A 22,720-nucleotide genomic window follows, 5' to 3' on the forward strand; every position below is an offset into this window, starting at 1 on the left:
AATATACCAGTTTCTTAGTCCATTCTTCTACTGAGGGACACTTTGGCTGTTTCCATGTTCTGGCTATTATGTATAGAGCAGCTATGAACATGGTTGAGCATATGTCCCTGTTATGTGGTAGGGCATTTTCTGGGTATATTCCAAGGAACTTTTACTGCTTCCTGTGGCAGGGAGGAGCCTAATGAGTCTGGCAAGTTTCAGGGACTTCCTGGATCTATTTTTGAGTTATTGACCTTCAAGCTTAAGGAACTTTCCTGGGGGCTAGAATGTTTCAGTCTTGGAAGAAATGACTTCACAGCTGTTACAGTAGGTCACAGGGCCAGGAAAACAGGTCCCGGCTCATGTCAGGTGAGGAATAATGAGCTGAAGCTAACGAGAGAGTAGACATAGATCTGCTTTACGGTCCATTACCAAATGCGCTAGAGGCTGAGGGACCTCCGAGCTTATCCCAAGGACTAAAAGGAAGCAGAGATGAAACTACAGCACAAAAACATAAAATGGACTGGCAAGGCCACGTTACTTAAAGGAGCCTTTTAAAATCTCAGAGCTATCACAACAATACTAGGACGCCTTACAACCTTCAGGAGCCAGGCACTGAAACAGATGGAAACAGATCTACAGACTCTGGGGAGCCTCTTAAGAGGGCAGCAAGGTGCTGGTTACTTAATTAGCTTCTTATCTGAGCCATCTCTGTACAATGTTAGTAACCAGCTTTTGTTCCTTAGGTGACTATTGTGAGTCTGGTAGGAATCCTGGCGGGCCCAGGGCAGGGGGGCGGGGCGGAGCAGGGGGGAGGGGGCATGCTACAGAAACAGATAAGGCAGAATCACAGTCATTTGCAGAAACCAGAGTTTGTTTCTTATGGTCCTGTCCCATCTCGTTTGACTTGTAAGGATTCCTATATGTGTTTTTTGCCCTTCTAAAAATGCTTTTCACGGGACTTACAAGGACACAAGTTTATGAGCATACATTCCTTTTTATTTATCTTTGCATCCTTGGGCATGGGATAGATATTTGCTGAATTATACCACCTGTTTCTGAAATGCTACTATCAAAGACCAAAACAATCCAGACTATATTCTATCAGAAGAATCCTGGAAGCTTGCAGCATGCGGGAAGATCTTAGGCACAGCAGTTCATGGAGGTGGAGGTTCTGATGAGGACTGAGACGCCTTGTGGAGGGCAGAGTGTGCCTCACTCACAAAAGTACGTCAGTCCTTGAAACTATCAACGAGGAACATGGTTAACATCCTTCACCTGCCCAGCCACCTGCCGCGTGCGTATGTCATCTCTCCTATCCAAGCTGCCAATGCCAAAAGTGATCAACATGTTGCATCACTCTGGCCTGCTTTATACAATAGTCACATGATGACAATTAAAAATGTGTTTCAGTATACCTCTGGGGGGAAAATTGGGGATGTAGGATAGTTTTCCAGAGCCAGAATCTAAAATCTTGGGTGTACAAGAGTCGAATTCTCCTGCTCCTACTTACTCTGAAAAACTCATTTCTCCAACTTTCTTCCACTCTGCTTTGTACTCCCAGCACAGGCCATCCCCATGGTGAAACACCTCTAACCGTTTCTCTGAAGGCCAGAGTCTGTCACTTCTGTAACGCTCGCACATTGATAACAACAGGGATCCAGTCACATGTTTTCACTGACAACCATCTCAAATCCTGTTTGTCCACATGAGATCCACACCCGCCCGCCCCCCCCACTCCCGAGGGCTCCACACTTAATGCTAATCCCAGAGCTGAGCATCAGGGCAATGCTCGTAGCATTTTGTAGGAAGAAATTAACGAAAATAAAATGTTGAACTTAGCTCGTTACTAAAGAATTGGAATTATTTCACCAAGTAATAACGTAAGCGGAAGAGAAAAAAAAAAAGGGAAACATGTGCTTTTGACAATTTTATAATTGCCAAACATATGAGGTTATTATATGAAACCAAAGTAGCTGACAAGAATGTCCTTAGTACTTTGAGGTACAAGTTAAAAGGGCAGCCACTGGCAAGGCTGCTGTGTCTGGGGAGGGTGTAGGGGTACAAGGCAATGACCTAGACGAGTACTAAAGACATAGAAATATTCCGTCTCGCAGGATAGACCACTACTTACTTGGGGAGGAACTATTATTTTACTTTGAAAATGTATTGGAATGCATTCTGTTCTGAGGAAAGGAGTTTTTAGATTCTCAAACTAACAGATATCAATCACTCCCCTTGGCCTTCCCGTGCAGTCTGGTTCACAGGTCTGGGGTGAGTCCTCAGACAGGCCCTGTACCATCAGGATGCTGGCAGCTCCCGGGCTGCACCCAAATACTCAGATCGCAGATGGCGTTCGCCTCCTGCGTCTTTATATTTTCATGAAATTATATACTTTGAAACTCTCAAACCATTCATATCTACCATCTTATTCTTAAAGTAAGTAAAATAAAGATAATGAAAACTATAGATGAGTGAGTAACTGAACGAGGGGCCTTAAATAGGTAAAAATGGTGAAATTCTAAATTATTCTTGTTTCTGCGGGAAAAAAAAAGAAAGAAAAAGGAGGGGATACAGAAATGTGTTTCGTTGCTGTAAGAAAAGAGAATTTAAAAGTAATAGTTGTTAAATATATTTTTCTTTTCACAAAAGCCCAGCCCCTTTCCCTGAACAAAGACACATTTCAGAAAGATGAGATAATATACTCCAAGGACGAAAGTTCCTGGCCTCCATGTCATTTTGAGTCTCTAGTGCGCACATGCCTTTCTTTTCCTTTCTCTGCTTAGCTCTCTCGTCTGGATCACATCTCCACGTCTCACATAAACTCTTTCCACATCTTCTTTTCTTGTCAGTTCAAGACCACGTTTCCCTACAGGTACCCGCTTCATATCCAGGCTTGTTCTGTGCTCTTTTCCATCCTTCCCTACCATGCAATTTCTACATTTATTTGTTTATTCAATTTTGGAGAGCCCAAAGCAAAGTGAAAAAAGAAAGGGAAAAAAGAAAAGTGGCTGAGCATATGTTAGAAGAGCTGGCTAACTCTCTGTCAGCTCTTGAACCTGAGTATGTCCCTGAACCTTAGTCTCTGTCTCCTCCTCTACTGTGCAGACCAAGACTCCTCACATTAACTATGAATGCTTTTTAAGTTAAAGATGATTTCTATTTGTGTATGAGTTATGTAAAATATCTGCTCAGACTAGTGGCACAATTGGAATATTTTCTTTTTTTACACACTGGGGTCTGGGGAAGGAACCCAGGGTCTTATTGACACTAGGTAAGCATTCTATTACTGAGCTACAGTCTCAGTGTCAAGTTGTATTAAGTAATTAAATAATAAAAGACATGTTTTAACATCATTTTTAAAAAACACAGGTACAGGAAGGAATTTCAGCAGGTAGTCAATCTGTCTTTACTGGCTTACCAGTCAGGTAAGTAGTTAGGTTCCTATTCAGTTGGACCCTATATAGAAATAGAAGAGAACAGCCAAAGTGTGTGTGTGTGTGTGTGTGTGTGTGTGTGTGTGTGTGTGTGTGTGTGTGTGTCCATGGGCCCAGGGCCATGCTTATTCATCCGCATAAAACATAGTATAATTGTACATAATAGACCAAAAAAGGCTCAGTTTTTATGAGAGCTCTTCACTGTAGCTTCACTTACATCTGTGAGGTAAGTCTTGTGTGTGTGTGTGTGTGTGTGTGTGTGTGTGTGTGTGAAGTCTTACTGCCTATGATCTGACTCATCCCACAGAATGAAAGTGATACATTTCCTCATTTTTCCAAAAGAAAAAGTAAAGTTCCCTATTCACTTTTGTGTAAAAAGGCTGTTATGCAGTTGAATGATATTTAAATTTTTAATTTGAAAATTTTATTGTTTGAGAATTTCTTATATGAAGTTATTGGTTTTTTAAATCAAATCCTCCCCTCTGGATCTCTCAATTTCAGGTCTTCCTGTTCTCCTCCCTAATTCTTGCCTCCCAATTTCATGTTCTCTTTAAGTCCACTAAGTCCACGCGTGCTATCAGTATGTACATTGATTGGTATAGGGCCATCTGCTCAAACACTGGCTGCCTGTAGTCCAGGGCCCACATCTGAAATGAACTGATTTCCCCCCAAACAACTATCAGTTGCTAATAGCTCAGCAGTCGGGGAGGGATGCTGGAATTTTGGTTGATATTGTGGAGGTAATGGGCATTTAGTCACAGCTAATGTGCGTTCCTGTCATGCAGCATTTCTGTCATGACCAGAAGACACAATACAAGCAAAAAAAAAAAAAAGAAGAAGAAGAAGAAAAAAAGGATGACTATAGAGATGGCAAACCATGAATGCTGTGCTATTTGGGACCAGAGTAGCTATTTTTTGCTTTCAAACTAAACAGTAACTTAAAGACAAAAGGATAAAATCTTTTCCCTTAAAAATACTTAATAAATCATTCCCTAAACCAATCAAAAAATATTTAGTAGGCAGCACACAGTTGTGATTTTGTGGAGTAAATCAAGAATTAAAAAAAACCATTTCACTTTTATGTATGTATTTGTGGGTGGTAGCTGTACACATGTCACTAACACATGTGAAAGTTAGGGGGACATCTAGCTGGGGTTGATCCTTTTCCCAGGTGGCCCAAGGACAAGCACCCGGGTTCTTAGGCTTTCTAAGTAATATTCCCAAGTCAGTAAAAATAGGGGGGAAAGCAAATTTTAATTTTATCTCTGCAAGATAGGTTGGTCATTAATTTCAACTCAAATCTTGTAGATTCTTTTTAATCAATTTTGTTTTTGAACCAAAGAACTAGTGCTATGCTTTAAAAGTTCCTGTGAGTTTACCTGCCTTTGTTGAACTGACACCTCAGATTTCTTATAAACAGGGGGACATTATGGAAATCAAGGGATATGAAAATACTTTGTATACAGTCAAAGCTTATCTAGAACAATAATAGCTAATGGATAAAAACGTTGTCAGCTATGTTTAAAATTCACAACACAGGAATAACTTTAATATCAGTTAATAATTGACAGCTTTGTGGGAAACCAACATTTCAAGGGAAGGTTTAAAGTGCTTCACAGTTTGCCCAAAAAAGTGGAAAGTGATTTTCAACTTTGAGAATACTAAACTTTTCAAAAGACACAGCACAATCTCTATTTATTGATAAATTAAATTATGAAATGCCTATGAAAATGGGCACAAATATTCTTCCCAATAGTGACAAGTTTATTTAGGGGCATTTTCATCTTCATTTATTTCGATACCCTTGTTTTGTAGTTTTCTTTCTATACGTTGGAATGCAAATGTAGAATGCTGTATTACATACGTGCTGTATTATATATGATGTTTTTATAATATAGCACTCTATGGTGAAGTGAGAGTCATCACTAACTACAGTAGATAAAAATGTGCATCTCAAACTTCCCCTGGTCTGTCTCAAGGGTGATTTGTGTATAAGGTTGACTACAATTCATTATTTTGTCTTGTACTTTTACTTAGAAAAGTCAACATCTTTGTGAGGCTCTGCTGTTCAGAGGCTACGTGAGATGCTGAGTGTTTTCATTCACTTGTTTATTAACAAATACTCACAAGATGTCTTTCTTTTTATATAAGACTAAGTTTAAGTAAATCCTTGTTTCATTTTCACATCATGACAAGGCACTCATACCTTTTTAGTGACCTCTCCTTTATAAAGTTGACATCACACACTATAAAGTCAGTAGGTCTTATAGATTCTGGAAACCTCTGCATCAGTGGTGTAAAAGAACATTTCTATCTTTCACTGTACTTAAAAATCAAGTTTTTAAATGAGAATATTCACTAGATCTAGTCTTGCAGATAGTTTGACCTAACTAATTCTGGACATCAGAAATTTTTGTCTCATAGTTACACCAAGGCAACCCACAAAGGCAAATTTGTAAGACCAGTATAAAATGGAAATGGACGGGGATGGGGATGGCCCCTAATGCAAAATTCCTGACTTCAGAGCTCAGGGAACTCTGTAGAAAAGGAGAAAGAAAAATTATAAAAGCCAGTTATAATGGAAGATACCAAGGAAACGGTCCCTTGTGGGCACAACAGAACTAACACACATATGAATTCACAGAGGCTGTGCCAGCATGCACAGAGCCTGCACAGGTCCAAGACAGGTGACATCCCAGAAAGTGTACACAGACTCCCATTCCTAACCAGAGCTCTCCAGAGTCAACTGCTACTTACAAAGGAAAATACAGTGTAGACCAATGGAGTCTCACTGGGTATACAAACCACACTAAAGGGCTGGCCCAGTGCCCAGCATTAAATGGGCAACACAAAATGAAATAAGTGGTATTTTTGGAGATGTTTTGTCTTACACTACGTTGGACACTTTTTTTTTCCTTTACTTACTATTTTTCATGTTTCTTTTTTCTGTTTTTCTTAATTTGCCCATTTGTTTTCTAAAGATAGAAAATTGCATAGGTGGGGAGGTGAGAAAGATCTGGGAGGAGATGACGGAAGAGAAACTGTGGTCAGAGCATATTACAATGAAAGGCATCATTAATATGACGAGGACACCAGCCAAGCACAAGGCCACTGTATTCGTATGTGTGACCCGCAAAATTTGCCTTACCTATAACTTTTGTTAAAATACAAAGGGCAGAATTATTAGAAGAGCAAAGTGAAGGAAAGATAGGTTGCTCAGAAACTGAAAAGGTCTTAGGACATGCAGGCATCCATATGTGTATGACGTATATGGGTGTATAATATTTATATATGCATATATGTTCATCTCTCTCTAAATTTCTGTATTCAGATGGTCTCTTTTCTGTTTGGCTTTACCTATCTGCTTAAGAGCTTAACTGATATAATATTACTGTTACTGCTGGGGCATTTTTGTATTTATAGAGTACCCTGAAAAGTAAAATTACTTATAAATTTGTATAAAAGTCTTTTTCCTGTCAGCCCCACCTTGGTAAGGATACTTTCCTCATGTCATTACCTATTAGCTCATTTGTTAGGGTAGAATCCTGCTGTTTTTAATCTTCCATTCAAAAGGCAGCTTCATTTCTCCGTAAAGAACACTGAATTTTCATAGCAGATTTCCACAAACTTTAAACAATCACCACTAAATGTTATAGAAGGAAGCAATGGGATGAAAATGAAACCAGGTGTCCAGCTGAGGAGCCAACACTCCTGTCTCCGGTCCTTGTCACTGCCCACTGCCGTGGCAATAAACGTCTCTTCAGTTACTCGGTTGACAAATGTTAGAATCTATCCAAACCTGAAGCTCTGATAATGAATTCTGAATGACACTGACAAGCACACAGCATTTAGAGCTACAGCCATATGCTGCTGCATCTCTAGCACTGGAATTGTGTGTGTGTGTGTGTGTGTGTGTGTGTGTGTGTGTGTGTGTGTGTGATGTGTGTTGTAATGGATTTTGAAGCCAAGATGGATCCTATATGTTTATATTGTGGGAAATGACTTGTATGATAATGTGAAATACATTTTGTTTTGGATTTAAGTGGCAGTGTTCTACTTGGCCACACCTTCATGATCTGTGTGCAGTTGCGCTCAGCTCGGGAGTGATCATCAGCATTCCAGGATGTACGTATAAGCTGGTTGTGGGCTCTGTTTTGCCACAATGTTCTAGAAATTGTAACTATTCATGATCCAACAGTCTCTGTCATTTTCAGCAGCTAAGCTGGAGACACCACCAACCCTAAGCAAATGGGCCTTTTCAAGTGAGCACTCTTTCTCAGACATTTCCACTGCCACTAAATAGCTAACCACTTACTGTCTTTGCCAATGATCTGTATATCACTCTTTATGTTTAATAACTTTGTTCATAGTTACTATGTTATAATTTAAAAATGGGCACAGTCCTTCCTAAAATAAGCTACAGCACTCTACAGGTTGTTCTAATTATGAGCTCAGAGTCTACTGCTTATTTTATAAAAAGAAACCCTTAGCCAGGCATGGTGGCACATGCCCTTAATCCTAGCACTCCCAAGGCAGGTGGATCTCTCTGAGTTTGTAGAGCAGCCTGGTGTACACAGCAAGTTTTAGGCCAGTCAGGCCAACATAGTGAGACTCTGTCTCAAAAACAAAAAGAAAAAAGAAAGTAAGAAAGAAAGAAGGAAAGAAAGAAATTAATTAAATGAAAAGAATAAAAAAGAAAAAAAGATTAATTTCATTGTTTCATTTGATTTCCATCTTTGTAGATAAGACCACTAACCTGGGTGGGAGGGTGAAGGATACAGAAATGGTGACTTCTAGCTGTGGATAAAATGTATGTTAAATACAGTATATATTTTTCACTGTGCCTTTAAACTGTAGCCTGTGTCTCAGATGCAGCAGCTGGAAGAAACCATTCACCTTGCATTCTCTTAAAGTAAGTAGCGCAGTCTTCACTGCACATGAGCCATCACCCCGTCTATGACACCGGCTGACATCGTCTCAGTTAGACAGTGGGTATGTGTCTGCAGCACTCAACTCTATGTTTATCATTTGATCATGTTTAAAAGTCTCCATGCTGCACAGTCGATGCGTAAGAGTTTTGCTTAAGCGAGCTGATTGCTAATTATGCACAATCATATCCTGAAGGCCTTCCAAACTTTTCTAACCTGTTATTCCTAAAACAAACAAACAAACAAAAAACACAAAAACTTTTACCCTTCTCAACCTCAAGAAAAGGGTAGCATATTATTTCAAAAGAACTAAAGCAGACATGTGATAAGTTAACTATATACATTTTACTACTTTGGGGCATGTATCATCTTTCGTTAAAATAGAATACTCGTTTTAGAGTTTTTACAGGTGAGCCTAATACAACTCAGAAAAACGTATAAAATAGTTAATAAGTGTCATTAAATTTGCACTAGGAATAGAAAATGACAAGTGAAAAACTAAAGCTGTTCACCAACAACTTGAATCTATTTCCAAAAGATTGAAAAAAACAGCAAGGTTTAACCCTGAACTCTCCATGCTTTTGTTGTAGCACTGAGGACCATAGACTTTCAAGTGAAGCCTAGCGGGGCTCTCGCTCAGTGAACTTCTTGGCATCAGTGACACTGCAGCAGGGCCCAGTGTTCAGCTACTCTGTGATCAGACCTGCCTCTTCATCCTAAAGGGATGAGTACCCAGAGCTATGCTTCCCCTTCCTCTGCACCCATCAAATGTTCTACTCTAAATTTTTTAAAGGCAAAACAAAATTGTGTGACATTTATATTGTCCTATACAGTTTGTGCTTTAAAATATTTCAGAAGAGTGAAATGTAGGGAGTTGGTCTTTGGAGTTTTTCATTAGATTGCAAAGAAAGAGGGGAAGGTATGGCTCTGGCCTCTGGATTTGGTGTTCAAGAGTTAAGCAGCTTGCAGTAGACCTCTTTGCAAGTGCCATGTGATATGTCAAGAGATACATAACTCTGAACAAATGCCCTGAAATATGGTCCATACTCTAAGATTATGGTCTATGTACTACTATGTAATACAAAAACGACTATATTTCCTGAATTTACTTTTCTTCCTAGATGGGAATCAACAGAAATGTTTGACTTTACACATCTTGCCATTTTATTTACTTTTTTACCACTTTTAATATATAGGGAAGAAGTAGAAACTATCTGGACTACATAAAACAGAGTATTTTTAAAAGATGTATATTTTATTTTATGTGCGTGACTGTTCTGCCCATATATACATTTATACATATACATATGTATATGTACACGTATGTATATGTACACACACACACATATACACACCACACGTGTGCCTCCTGCTTTCATAGGTCAAAAGAAGACACTGGCGTCTCTGTCCTGGAATCTCAGTTCTAAGCCACTAGTGTGTTCCAGAAAGCGAACCCAGGTCTTCTGCAAGAGCAACAAGGGCTTTCAGTCACTGAGCCATAGCTTTAGCCTTAATATAGAGTATTTTTAAAGGAGGTATTAAAATACTAGTAGAGTTGTGTTTTAAAATCAATTTTAAAGCAAATGTTTTGTGCTGTTAAATTTTAGACAACTCAGCTGTCCTTTTACTAGCAGTAGAATGAGCCAACAGGGGATGAGCAAATTATATTTTTCAGACTAATCTTACCGAAATAAATGCTTAGAGATCATAGAAACTATTTGAAAAGTAAGGAATCGGTGATTGTCAGGGACTATTCCTTAGCAGGGTGCTTTTTTGGGCTCACAGTTCCTCAATTAAGACATGACGAGGAAACAAGAAAAAAGAATCCTTATAAGAAAGTATCAGCCACCTCATCACAGGGAAACTGAGGATGAGACACAAAATAATAAAATCGGTGCAGTTATGCGGGATTCACATACTATTCATGCTTTCTGGTGATCACTCAAAGTCTGCCCCAATGTTAACCCTAAAAGCTTGTGTTCTCATCACAGTGACTGGTGGAAGAAGCAATACAGCTTTAGAATAGATGGGGCGTTTTGACCTCTGGTTATGCAAACTAGAACTGCTAAGAAATCAACACAGAAGACCTTTCCGTCATTTCAAATAATGTTTTAGAGCTTTAAAATACATATTATTTTCCCCACTATAGGCAGAGTCTGGTTGATAAATTCTCGTGAGAAAATTTAACGTCAGAAAGGCCAAATTCATGATGTCAGTGGAAAGTCCCTAAATTACATGGAGACGGGCCTGTTTTGGCTGCTTGGGATGTTGTATTCCTCTGTACCATATGACAAAGTTATAATGTGATTTTTTTTTTTCTAAGACTCGTACCTTACCACATGGGCGCTAAGATCTAGGACAAATAAACTAAGAGCAGAGCTTCCCTTGCTCGTACAGGAGGGTTTGCAATTAATACATTTTGTTACATCTTCAGAGATGAAAGCTGTATGTGCAAGTGATTAAAAGATGTTTTGCTTTCTGCTGAAATAAATACATAATTTAAGTCACATATAATTCATAGCAATTAGGCTCATTATAGAGCGCTAGCTTCTTTTTTACGGTAGTGACTAATTAAAAGAGTGTCGATGCCTGAATCATTGGCATAGAAGTTTCATGACTAAAAAGCCTTGACATTTAAAAAAAAAAATGAAAATAGAGATACAGACAACCTTTGCAAGCTGCTAGGTTTTAAGAGTTTGACGAAGACTAATGACAGCCACTAAAGAGCTGTGCAGAGGAGAAATGGCTAATGGCTGTCTTTAAAGGAAAGGAGAGAGTTTTAAATTTTTATTTACTTTAACTTGTGTGTACATGAGTGTGCACACCCACTAAAGTGCAGGTGCCAACCACAGCTGGACTTGTAGTGAGTTTCGAGTTGATCTCTGTGGGTGTTGGAACAGAACTGACATCTTTTATAAGAGCATTAGAAGCTCTTAACCTCTAAGACATCTCTATGGCCCCTCCCCCCAAGAAGGGTTTTTGATGGAAATTTGAAACAGTACTAATCTCTCTAACTTTGCAGGGGGGCCCCCACACTCCCAGCTGTTCCACAGTCCTGCAAATTGGAATGTAATTTCACAAGAGTCACTGCTAGAGACCGAGTGATGGGCTATTTTAATATAATCCTGAATATAGGTTTAGATTGAAAATGGGAATTGGGACCATAATTAATTATGTTGCCAAGCTTTTTAAAACTCTGAACGGGCAAAGTGATGAAAATGACATTTCTTAGGGCGGCAGCCCTCTACAAGTTCACCAGTTAAAACTGGTAAAATGACAGTACCTTTCATGACAGTTGATTAATCCCAGATGCAGAATGAGTGTAGGGAATGAATCCAGTTGTGGTGTTGGCCCTTTCGGAAACCACTGTAATAAGAGACTGACATAAAACCATGTGGGTGTAAACACAGGCTTCAGCTAGGGTGATGGCCTTATTAGCACTCTTTATATTTAATAATGAATAATAATAAATACCGACCGACCCCAACACATTGCTCCATAGCACATCGCCTCTTGCATCCATCCATCACTCTTTTAGGATAATAAAACAATTCAAATGCATCCAATCCTCAGCAACCGCTCCCGGGGGGGGGGGGTATATCTGTTTTATCTCTACTTCTGTGAGCCCAGGGAAGATTTTACTTGCTTGAAAGCGGCAGGGAATGGCGCGGGGTCCTGTTTACTACCAGTGATGATTTCCCTAGTTCTCACAAGCACTCAGGAACACGGTGGGAGGAGGCGAGGAGGAGTGGAGATCCTCTTATCCAAAAATCGAAAAAGGGGCCACAAAGCAAGTAGGGGGAGGGGTAAGAGAGAAAAAAAGTTACTGTGTTGGAGACCTGCAGCTCAAGGCAAATAAACAAATAAAGCATTCTTTGTCATTTAGCGAGACTGAAAGACAAGAAGCAAGCAAATCGCTACCTGAAGTTATTTAAAAGAACTCTGAGCGGGGGGAAAAAAATCAAAACCAGAGATTTTTTCTAAGGTTCGTTCTCCCACTCCAGATCTTGGTTTCAGGGCGCTAATGGTCCCTAAAGCAGTTAATGGACAGCTCTGAAGGGTCAAGGAAGCTCTCGAAGGTGCGTCGATCAGAGGGGCCCTTTCCACCCTAGTACAAATGGAGCAACTCGACTTGGGGAACTCTCACACCTCGCCCCAAGTCCGGAAGAGGGAAAGAACGAGAGAGAAAGAAGCTAGAGCGCAAATCCAGCAGTTTGCAAAGCTCCCAGAAGAGCTGGTCTGAAAGCTGGCGTTCCAACTCAGGAGGCTCCCTACCGCCCCGGCAAGGAGAAAGGTAGCTCAGCCCAGAGCGCGCCCTGGCTGGCACACAAACTGGAGAGGTCACCACACAGGGTGGCCGCTGCGACGGGAGGGCGTCCTGACCTCCATAGCTGCTCGACTCTGCTGCGGAAAATATGAGCGGGACCTAGACCACCCAGCTTAGGGAAGTTTCTCTAAGGATGCTGGCTTGCGTGGCAGAGGACAAATGAGGAGAGAGCGCGGGGCGAGTCCCAGAAGATCCCGGCCACCACCGCATGGTCACCATCTTCAGGGAGCCCGCCTCCGCGCTTCCCGCAGCAAGTCCTGTAAACTTCGCAGTCCCACGAGAGTGCCATCGTCCCAACACTCAGTCCCGCAGAACTAGGGTAGGGAGGAGGGCTTCAAACCGGGGAAGCGAAGCAAGAGCCCACCAACAGCAGGCCAAAGTCAGGGTCCAGACAGGGTTAGGATAAAGCCGGCGGTTCCGGGGACCCACTCCAGCCGGATGCGGCATGCCCACCTCCCCAAACTTGGCGCCGTGTCTGTCCATCTAATGTCGCTCACGGTCGCCCAGCCGTAGACCGACCAGACAAGCCCAAGGAGAGCTGGCCAAGTCCGTGTCCTAAGTGCCTCTGATCGCACCCTACCCAGAGTGAGGATGCACCTCAACCCGCACTGTAAACAGGCGGGTGGGTGCAAACGCACCGGCGCACAAATGCGTCAGGGAGGTGAGGGTTGTTTCGCTCTTGCTCCTTACCTTAAAGAATTTATTTTTTTCTAGCGGGAAGAGGAAAGTTTGTTAGTTCGCCTTTTTTTTCCTCCCCGAGGGTGAGGTGTTCGGGAAAAGTCCAATCTCAGGGTCCCACCAAGATGTCAAATACCAGGATCCACAAACCGAGGGTACCTGCACGCTAGGGCAGAAGCAGGCGAAAAAACAAATTTCGATTGCCCAAGTGTCCCAACTTTGTGGCGGGCGCTGCAAACTTCCCAGGCAGGCAGCAGGCCAGCGACACGCGGCTGCAGAAGTTGCAGCGAACTGGCGCAGGCAGCGTCGCCAGGCCGGTGGTCCCGGGGCAGCACGGGCGCACACGGGAGCCTGGTGGCGGAAAGATGCTGAACACTCCCGTGGAGCTAGCACTGCCGGACGAGCGGGCTCGCTGAGCACCGGAGCGAGCGGACTGCAGAGGCAGAGCCCGGTGGACCAGCGACAGAGGCGGCGACTCCGAGGCAGCACGCTAAGCTCTGCTCTCTCGAGGCTCTGGGCAAGGAGTGCGCTGCTGGCTCCGAGTGTCACTGCAGAAGCTTGAGCCTCTGCCCCTCCCAGCCCGCCCGCTGCTGCCCGCTGCCCCGCCTTCCTCTGCCCGCCGCTCCCCTTCAGTGCCTCGCGCCCTCTCTCCCGCTGCGCGCCAGCACGCAACACACACACACACACACACACACACACACACACACACACACACACACACACACACACACACACACACACACACACACGTTTTCTCGGTGCTGCTTCTCTGTTCCATACAATCTCGTCCAGTGACCCGGAGCTACTCACACAAGACCCTCTTGGGTTGGGGTGAGAGGGGGTGGGCTTCACGGGATATATTGCTCTCTTTGGGTCCCTGCTACTGGGAGTAGGGACGGGAGGGCGCCTCTGAAACCCCAACAAGGCTGCATGACCTAACCAGACGCGCAAGCGGGACCACCTTACTGTCCAGAAGGCAAGGAAGCACGAGGAGAGGAACTCTGGGCTTGGTTAGGGATAGGAAAAGCATCAGTGCTGGAGGTTGGAGGAAGCTAGCACAGAACGCAAATCTTCTCTTACTGCTTGCTTTAGCCTTTCGTCTGGAGCTTTTGCCTCCAGGAACCTATCTGCTTAGGGTTGAAGCTCAGTTGTTGTTTTAACAATTGAAAAAAACAAAACAAAAAAAAAAACAAAAAACGACCCTACAGGACCAGTGAGACCAGACAGAACTTGTAAAGCTATTAAGGCTGACTAGGTAATTATGCTAAGAAGTTATTTCATTAGCAACCTGGCCTGAGCCTGGGTGTGTGGGGAGGGGAGGGGGGTTGGAGTGATATTTCGTGGCTGAAAACCTAGTCTAGCAAGCCTCTTTCCTTCCTTCCTTCCTTCCTTTCTTCCTTCCTTCCTTCCTTCCTTCCATCCTTTCTTGCTTCAGACTCTAAATTTTAGGGTTTCAAGTTCTAAGAATAAACTATCCAGTCAGTATTGAAAGCTTGAAAAACATTCATCTATTTCCGTTGCCTCTAAAGCAAAGATAAGGTAAAAGTCAACCTTATTGAAGTCATATTTAGAACAATGCACGTTCCGTAAGATGTCTCTGAAAAGCAATCATCTTCCAGAAGTCAGTCCAGCCCACCTTCCAAAGTTCTGTGGCTAAAAAGACTACTGCCATAGGTAGATTTGTAAAATGCTTCCATGCCCTGAACTAGTTTAGTAAAAAGCCACAAAAGCCTGAGAAGGTGCTCAGATATCAGTACAGAATTCTGGAGGATTAACGACACCAGGCAAATAAGGATGGCGGAGGGGAAGGAGAAGAGCATTCCACAAACAGGAGTAAGTGAAAAGGTCAGGAAAGTGTCAGCATACACGGCTGCCCTGGGACCAGGGAGATATTAGATGTGGCTGCATTGCAGGTGCAGTAAGCAAAGCCTCCCACCCCAGGCTCCAGACCCAGGGAGACAACCTGTGAAGGGGACTGTTGTTTGGAAAATGATTAAAGGTGATAAGTTAGGGCAGATAATAAGGTTTGTAAGTGTCATCCAGTACAGGTTAGAAAGGTCACTCGGATACTTCTTTGGAAGGAGTGACTTACCAATGAGCAGAGTTTTACAAGGTGGAAACAAAAGTAGATCTCCACCCAAGAAGCCAAGCCTGGGGTCCTTTTAGACGCATTTAGAATTTGCAGACAGGAGATAGTAAACAGTTAAAGAAAGGTGGAAGAGAGGAGATTCTAAGTTTTCTGGGTGGTGCAAGACAGGCCATGGTAACAATACAAGGAAAAATATGGATAGATAGATATACGCATACATATTTGTGTGGAGTTAGAGTGCTGGTAATGTCTGGATTCAGCATTGTGTAGGCAGCATGAAAGAGAGGGGGGCTTCTGAGAGAGGTCAGGCTGGAATCAGGGGTTGTCAGCATCCAGATGTTTTGTAAGTCTGAGAGAAAGGAGATGGAACGCATCAAGGGTGAGAAGAGAGGGGACTGGCCATGCCAGGACGTTAATGTTACAGAAATAAGGAGTGGAAAGAGAGCCTGGCAAAGATGGAGACCAGAAAGAAAACCAAGCAATGAATGATCAGAACTGGTAAAGCCAAAGGACTTAGGGGCTGGTGACTGTTGTAGGATGTGACAGATTAGTATAAACTGGCTGAAATGTAGATTTCGTTTTTTGAAAAGTAGCTTAACATGCAGAGTAATTTTTTTAATTTTTAAATTTTTAGTAATGTGTATGTGTGTGAGTATGCATGTAAGATTAGTCCCTATGAAGGCCAGAAAAAGGTATGCAATCTTCTGGAGCTAGAGTTACTGGAGGTTAGGACATGCCCAGTGTGGATGCTGGGGACTGAAGGCCAAGTTCTCCGGAAACCGCCAAGCCCTCCTAAGAACTGAACCGCCTCTTCAGCCCCCAAGGTTTTGAGTTGACAGTCCACATGCCATTTCACCTTGCCGTCACGTGTCTTTTCACTCCTTTTCCTTCTTCTATTTCCCCAGTTACTCCCCTATTCCTTCCTTCTTATTACAGCTTACCAATCACCCACCAAAAATTCTTCCTGCTATCTCATGATTTCCTTTCTGGTTTTGTGACCTATAAACTATACATATAGAAACACATACATATCTGAAAACATGTAAATAATGTCAAATCCTGGTTCTACATATGGGAGAAAACAGAGTGCTTATCTCTCCTAGTCTGCTTATTTTGCTTAGCATAACGATTTCCAGTTGTATTCATTTTCCTGTAAATGTCATGATTTCATTTTTCTTTATGGCTGCATAAAATTCCATTGTGAGTATATATACCACATTTTATTGTCACGTCTGTTGATGGACACCTAAGCAGTTCCTGCTTCTTGGGTCCTGTGGCTAGTGTATCAATAAACACGGGAATGCAACTATCCCTGTGGTGTGTTGACTCAGGGTCCTTTGGGTAAATACTCAAGACTGGTATAAGTGGGTTGTCAATCAGTTCTGTTTTTCATTTTAATTTATTTTTACTTATTTTTTTATGTGTGTGGGTGTCTTGCATGCAAGCATGTCTAGGTTCCACTTGTTTACTTAATGCATGCAGAGTTCAGAAGACAGCTTCAGACCTTCTGGAACTGGAGTTACATGGGACTGTTAGCCACCATGCGTGTAGGGAGAACTGACATAGGTCCTATAGAAGAGCATCCAGAGCTCTTTTACTATCCAGCCCCAACTATTTTCTAGATCTATTTCAGCTCCATACAGACTTCCACAGTGGCTCTACAAGTTTATATTCCGACCAGGATGAATCCAGCTCATTCCTAAACTTACCATCACTCACTGTTGTTTGTTTTTCTTGATCATAGACACTCTGAGTAGGGTGAGGTGGAAACTCCTCAAAGCGGTCTTAATTTGCATTTTCCTCGTGTTTGAAGATGTTGAATGTCTTCCAAAGCATTTATTCGGAGTTGAAATTAAGTTTATTTGGGAGGACCCTAATTTCAAGCCTGTGTCTTAGGCACAGTCCTCCAAGTGTGTCCCTGGCTCTTTTCAGGGGAGATGATTTTCAGATCAGCTTTAAAGTACTGATTTGTCTCCCTGACCCCCCATAGCTATGTTAGTACTATCAGTGTCAAAACACTGGTGGGGAGATCTGTTAGCACCTGATGCAAAGACGCAATGTCGCGAAACCTTTTTCATGATTACTTCATTTTCATTGTCAAAATGTCAGTTACCCTTCAGAGTGCCTTTGATGAAACAACAAAAATTATTCATTTTATTCAAGTTTCAGCTCTATGTCCTTTTAATATTTCCTATGATAAAACAGGCAATGCATATAGACTCTTCTATTGCTTACTTAAGTATACACAGTGTCTGTCCTGAAATGAGATATTTCAATAATTGAGTTGGGAACTTAAATAGCTGCTTTTTGCCTGAAATGTAGGCTTAAAGAATAACTGGTAAATGTTCTGTGCTATTTGTATTTGTGTACTGATGGAATTTTTTTTCAAATGAATGAAAGTACTTGTCTCTTCAAAAAATCAGCAGCAATATTTATTTTCAATGAAAGCAAAATCTGAACATTTAGAGAATTTGAGTTGGTCACAGTGAACTGAAGTTAAAGTTCTATTGTATAACAAAATGTGTCAATATTTGCAAGATGTGCTTAAAAGAGTAAGGTAGTATTTTCCAAATGATGAATCATAGAATTAGCGCCATCTTAAAGAGCCTTTCAAAGAACAAATTAAGTCACTGTAACACAGTGTTAGAAACGAAGTGACTTTGTATTTTTTTTTACATTACAATTATCAGGTTTAAGAAACTAGTCCTTGCTGGGTTTTAGTGTCACACTGAAGAAGAATACCCAGAATTATTGAAGAGGTTATTAAAATATTTTATTTTCCACCTGTATTTTTGTACAAAATTAGAATTTCCTCATTTACTTCAAACAAAAATAAACATTATAAAGATTGTCTACACAAGTGATCTGAGATGTCATCTGTCTTCTATTAATCTGATATTAAAGAGATTTTTAAAGATAGAAAACACTGCCCTTTTGGGGTTTAATTGCTTTCATTGGAAAAGACAATTATTTTTCAGGGGGAAACTTTTATTTAGTATGTGTTAAATTTAGTGTAGTTATTTTGAAATAAATATTTTTATTTTTTGTCCTGATTCACAAAATGTAGAATATTGCTAAAATTAACTCACAAAACCAAAGCTATTTGAGCTCCTCTGTCAAGTTAAATGATCTGAGGAGCACTCTAAAGTGAAAAAAAAAAAAAAAAAAAAAAAAAAGGCACATCCTGAGAAAACGTCACAGTCACAACTGTGGATTGAGAGATCTTTAAGATATGAGCATATACAGGGGGAGGAAATCCCCCTCAGGAACAGTCATAGAGGAGGGGAATAATGGGAAAATGGAAGGGAGGGAATAATGGGAGGATACAAGGGATGGAATAACCATTGAGATGTAACAAGAATAAATTAATAAAAAATTAAAACAAAAAAGAAAAAAAAGACTTGGACATAATCATCTCAACTGTATTTATATCATACATTCGTAACACACCCACCAAATGTAAGTATGTCCTTTATTATGCAAACTTAATTCTTTGCAATGTAACAGTTGACAAGCTCCCCTGGGGGGCAGTTGGACAAGAAAATAGATTAAAACCATCTTCCAAGACCAGAAGCTTGGATAAAATAGAATCTTACTCCTGGTTCTGCTAGCAGACCTATTTGTGCATTTTGTTTCTATCTCTCCCTGACCACACACTGTCTCTCCATGGCTGGGGCTGTGACTGCACTTTCTGTAGTTCTGTCTGACTTAATGATGATTTGGTTAGTCTGACACATGTAGTCAACGCAAAGGTAAAATAAGTTCTAGCCAACATTCAGGCTTTGTGAGGGTGCTCAGTCAACCCAACAGACCCAGCATTTACTATCTGCACGCACTGATCTGGGAGTGAAAGAACAAATGACTCCCTATATGTGAGGAACCTGGAGGCTAGTGGGAAATATGTAATTTTCATCTGGTATAAGGGAATAATGAGATGCTGTGCAAATGAAGGGAAAACTTGGGAGGATGGAATCTTGAAGGGACTGTTAGAGAAAGTGACGTCTGGAGGTAGGAAGTGCAAGAGTGGCTAAGTCACAGAGCACTTGCTTAGCATGTTGGACCCAGGGCCTTGATCTCCAGCACCCCTCGATGAATGTCTCACCCAAAAATTTTAAATAGAAAAAAATAGATGGCTGTGGCTATGGGTGCCAGGATTAGAATAAAAAACAGCATAGACTTTGACATATTCAGAGACTCTTACAACTCTGGAAAAATAACCGCTACTACGGAAAAAAAAAACCTAATATTAAATATGTGGATAATAATAATTTCCATTGACTCTTAGTTTGATTAATTTTTCTAACACTATGGTATGTTCAGGAATATTTAATTTAAATCAGAATGCTATTATCTTATAGACAGATTCATTTGATTAAAAAAGAAAGATTAAATGTTTTATTTAAAACCTTAAGTACACTCCTCAATGACTCCAGGGGTATCCCATATTGCGTTTGTTCTTATGTTTTAGGGTACTCAGCTCAGTTTTTTGTACAAAGCACTTGATGGAAATAAATCTAAAGGCAATATTTTGCCCATAATTTTGTAAATTGGTATTCAACATATACTATTTCATTCCTTTAAATATTTATTAGGTATCTCTTACCTATCAAGTCTGGGGCATAGGATTCAATATATTGCCCTGGAACTCAGAGACCACACAGCATAGCAGACAGTCTAGCTGGCTTTTAGTCACTCTTCAGAGCCCCCATCAGCAAAGGATAAGTCCAAAGGACAAGTAAGAACACAGGATATGACTTGTTCCCACTGGGAACTTTTTGAGTTAGTAGGGGAGCGAGTGAGAGCATAGATATCATGGAAGTTACATACAGGAAAGGTCCAGAGAAAGGAAGTAGTAAGCAACATTTGAGAGGCAGTTGAAAGACTCGTTTTATTGCCATGGATCTTGTCAATGGAACTCCCTGAAGAAGAAATTGTTATGAAGGCTGGGCACACTGGAAACGCCATGTTAGAAGCTTGGGCTTCATCCTCTTGGCAAGGCACAAAACCTAAATATAAAGAGGAAGAAAACAAATGCCATTTTCTACACTTAAGAGAACACTGCTGGCTTATAAAAGAGGTATTCTTCTGATTTTCAAGTAATGGCTCTCACTCACACATAACATTCCTATTTGTTTCACTTCAAAGAATATACTCTCCCGTTCATCTCATTTCCTGTGGACATTTTTATTAATTGGTGTATTATGCTCTATCAATTACACGGCAGAGACATCCAAGTGTTTGTTAATGTGAATCATATTTTCCAAGAGCCTTCTCTGTTCTAGTTCGTGATAGCAGAAGCCTGTGATGCCCTAGAACTGTGCTCTGGTATTGCTCTGAGTTACTCTCACAAAGCAGGCCAAGAGAGCCTAAGCTAGCAGACCTCCTATGAGGCCACTGAGGATATACACACACAAATAAGAGGGGAGAAAATGTGGTACCAATCCAGAGCATAAAGAGGTCGGAGAGAAGTGGATCGAGGTATTCCCCTACATACAAGTAGAGGGATCCTGTGACAAACAATGTTTCTGTAATTGACTTAAGGTGAGGGTGGCCTTATTTTATCCATTTTACTTGGATGAAGCTAATGAAGAAATGTCTTCCACACAAGTTTGAGCCAAGTCCCTCAGAGTTACTTGCCAGTGATGTCATCCTGCCTTACGGCCACACAGACACAAGCCTGCTTATTTTAAAATGTTGCATATCTGAATGTATTCAAATGGAGTGGGAAAGTGGAAAAAAACATAGGCTTCAGAGCCAGAAGTCTTGGGTACAATTTCCTACACCACCATTGAAATAGCTATGTGGACTTAGAAACACTGAACCTTTCAGAGGCTGTCCTCACTCATCTGTAAAATGGGACAACAGAATTTCCCTCAGAGTATTAGTAACAAACCATTTTGACAATGTGACACACCAGGTAAATAATTAGTACTTAAAAATTGTCAGTTCTTATTCCATGGCTTTAATTTTTTCTTACATTGCACAAAACATTTGTCTTTTATCATTATTATTATTATTAGAAACCATTTCTTAAGGAATAATAAAACAAAGGGAATCATTTGGGTCTGGCACACGGGGCCCTCAGATGATAACTTTGGGTTTAACAAACTGTACTAAGAGTTCTTCCTTTTTGAAATTTGAGCTCACACGCCCACTACATTGTGAGAAAAGCATATTTATTTGTACTTCTCAAATGATGGGGGTGAGGCTGTAAGCCATCCATGGCTGAGTCGGGATCTCAGTCCTATTCAGCATGTCTCCAAATACAGTATTATCAACCAATCCAGTCAGTCCTAGAAAGGTGCCTGAGCAACTCTATCAACTACTTCCAGATTCATTTTTCTTTCCTTGCTCTTTTCATGTTAATGGGCATAAAAAGAAAAACTTGACCACAAAATACATTTGAGAACTCTCCGTTGCCATGTGATAAAAATGAATCAACCACAGGTACTGTTTCTTCCAGTATGTACTATTTATCAACACTAGCCACAACCTCTCAAACCACAAGTCTAGAAGATTAAGTCACTGTGAGTCAAGATATCCAATACTGATTTATTAACCTACTTGATTCTGCTCTCTAACTTGAAATCATTGAAATTCCTTCGTTGCCCCAGTGTTAATTCTAAACATCTTTAGCTTGTCTGTTAAACACAGTTTAGATAGGAGGGCTAAGACAAGTTAAAATGTATGCATGCGATGACATATTTATATTTTTTGTTAACCAATTTCAAATATAATAACTTGGTAACCTTGGAGGGTAGTGGATGTAAATATGTTTTTGTTTTTATCTCAAGTGTGGGATATGAAAAAGACTTGTGTGAGGGCATGTGATATGTGACCTCATGAGAGGTCACATAATGTTTGTCTGTTAGAAAGGGAACTATCTCTTGCAGGGGCATGGTCTTTCCCAGTTGATAAACATCCTGGTACAGACTCTGAGAGGAGATAATCAGAGACTTCTCAAAACAGAGGCTTGGCTTTCGCATTGCTTTACATCACTTGGCTGTTCATCGTTCTGCTTCAAGACACCTCTATAGAGAAACACTCCAGAGAATATTTCTAGGTTCTGGCTGCTGTGGATGAGGTCACTTCTGCTAAATTTCTGGTTTGCTGTTTAATGGGTCTTCTGGAATCCTGATGATGAAGAATAGAATCAGCCCAAGGAACTAAGTCTAAAAAGTTCTACTTCTCCTGTCTGTGTTAACCTTCTTTCTCTTCTGTCTAGGATAAGTGGGTTGGAAGGGAAATAGAAGCATTAAATAACCCCAAATAAAATTGGTTT

At 41.0% G+C, this 22,720-nt stretch overlaps 1 protein-coding gene across 1 annotated transcript in view; it reads right to left on the reverse strand.

Moving 5' to 3' along the window:
- Ndnf (neuron derived neurotrophic factor) overlaps positions 1 to 13,814 on the reverse strand; it is a 34,628-nt gene extending 20,814 nt beyond the window's left edge. Inside the window, exon 1 of the mRNA XM_051152245.1 lies at positions 13,362 to 13,814. The gene's annotated coding sequence lies outside the window, so the exon portion shown is untranslated. The remainder of the gene's footprint in view (positions 1 to 13,361) is intronic.
- Between the last annotated feature and the right edge of the window lie 8,906 nt (positions 13,815 to 22,720).

This window comes from Acomys russatus, chromosome 10 (assembly GCF_903995435.1).
Source record: "Acomys russatus chromosome 10, mAcoRus1.1, whole genome shotgun sequence".
Classification (NCBI taxonomy): Eukaryota; Metazoa; Chordata; class Mammalia; order Rodentia; family Muridae; genus Acomys; species Acomys russatus.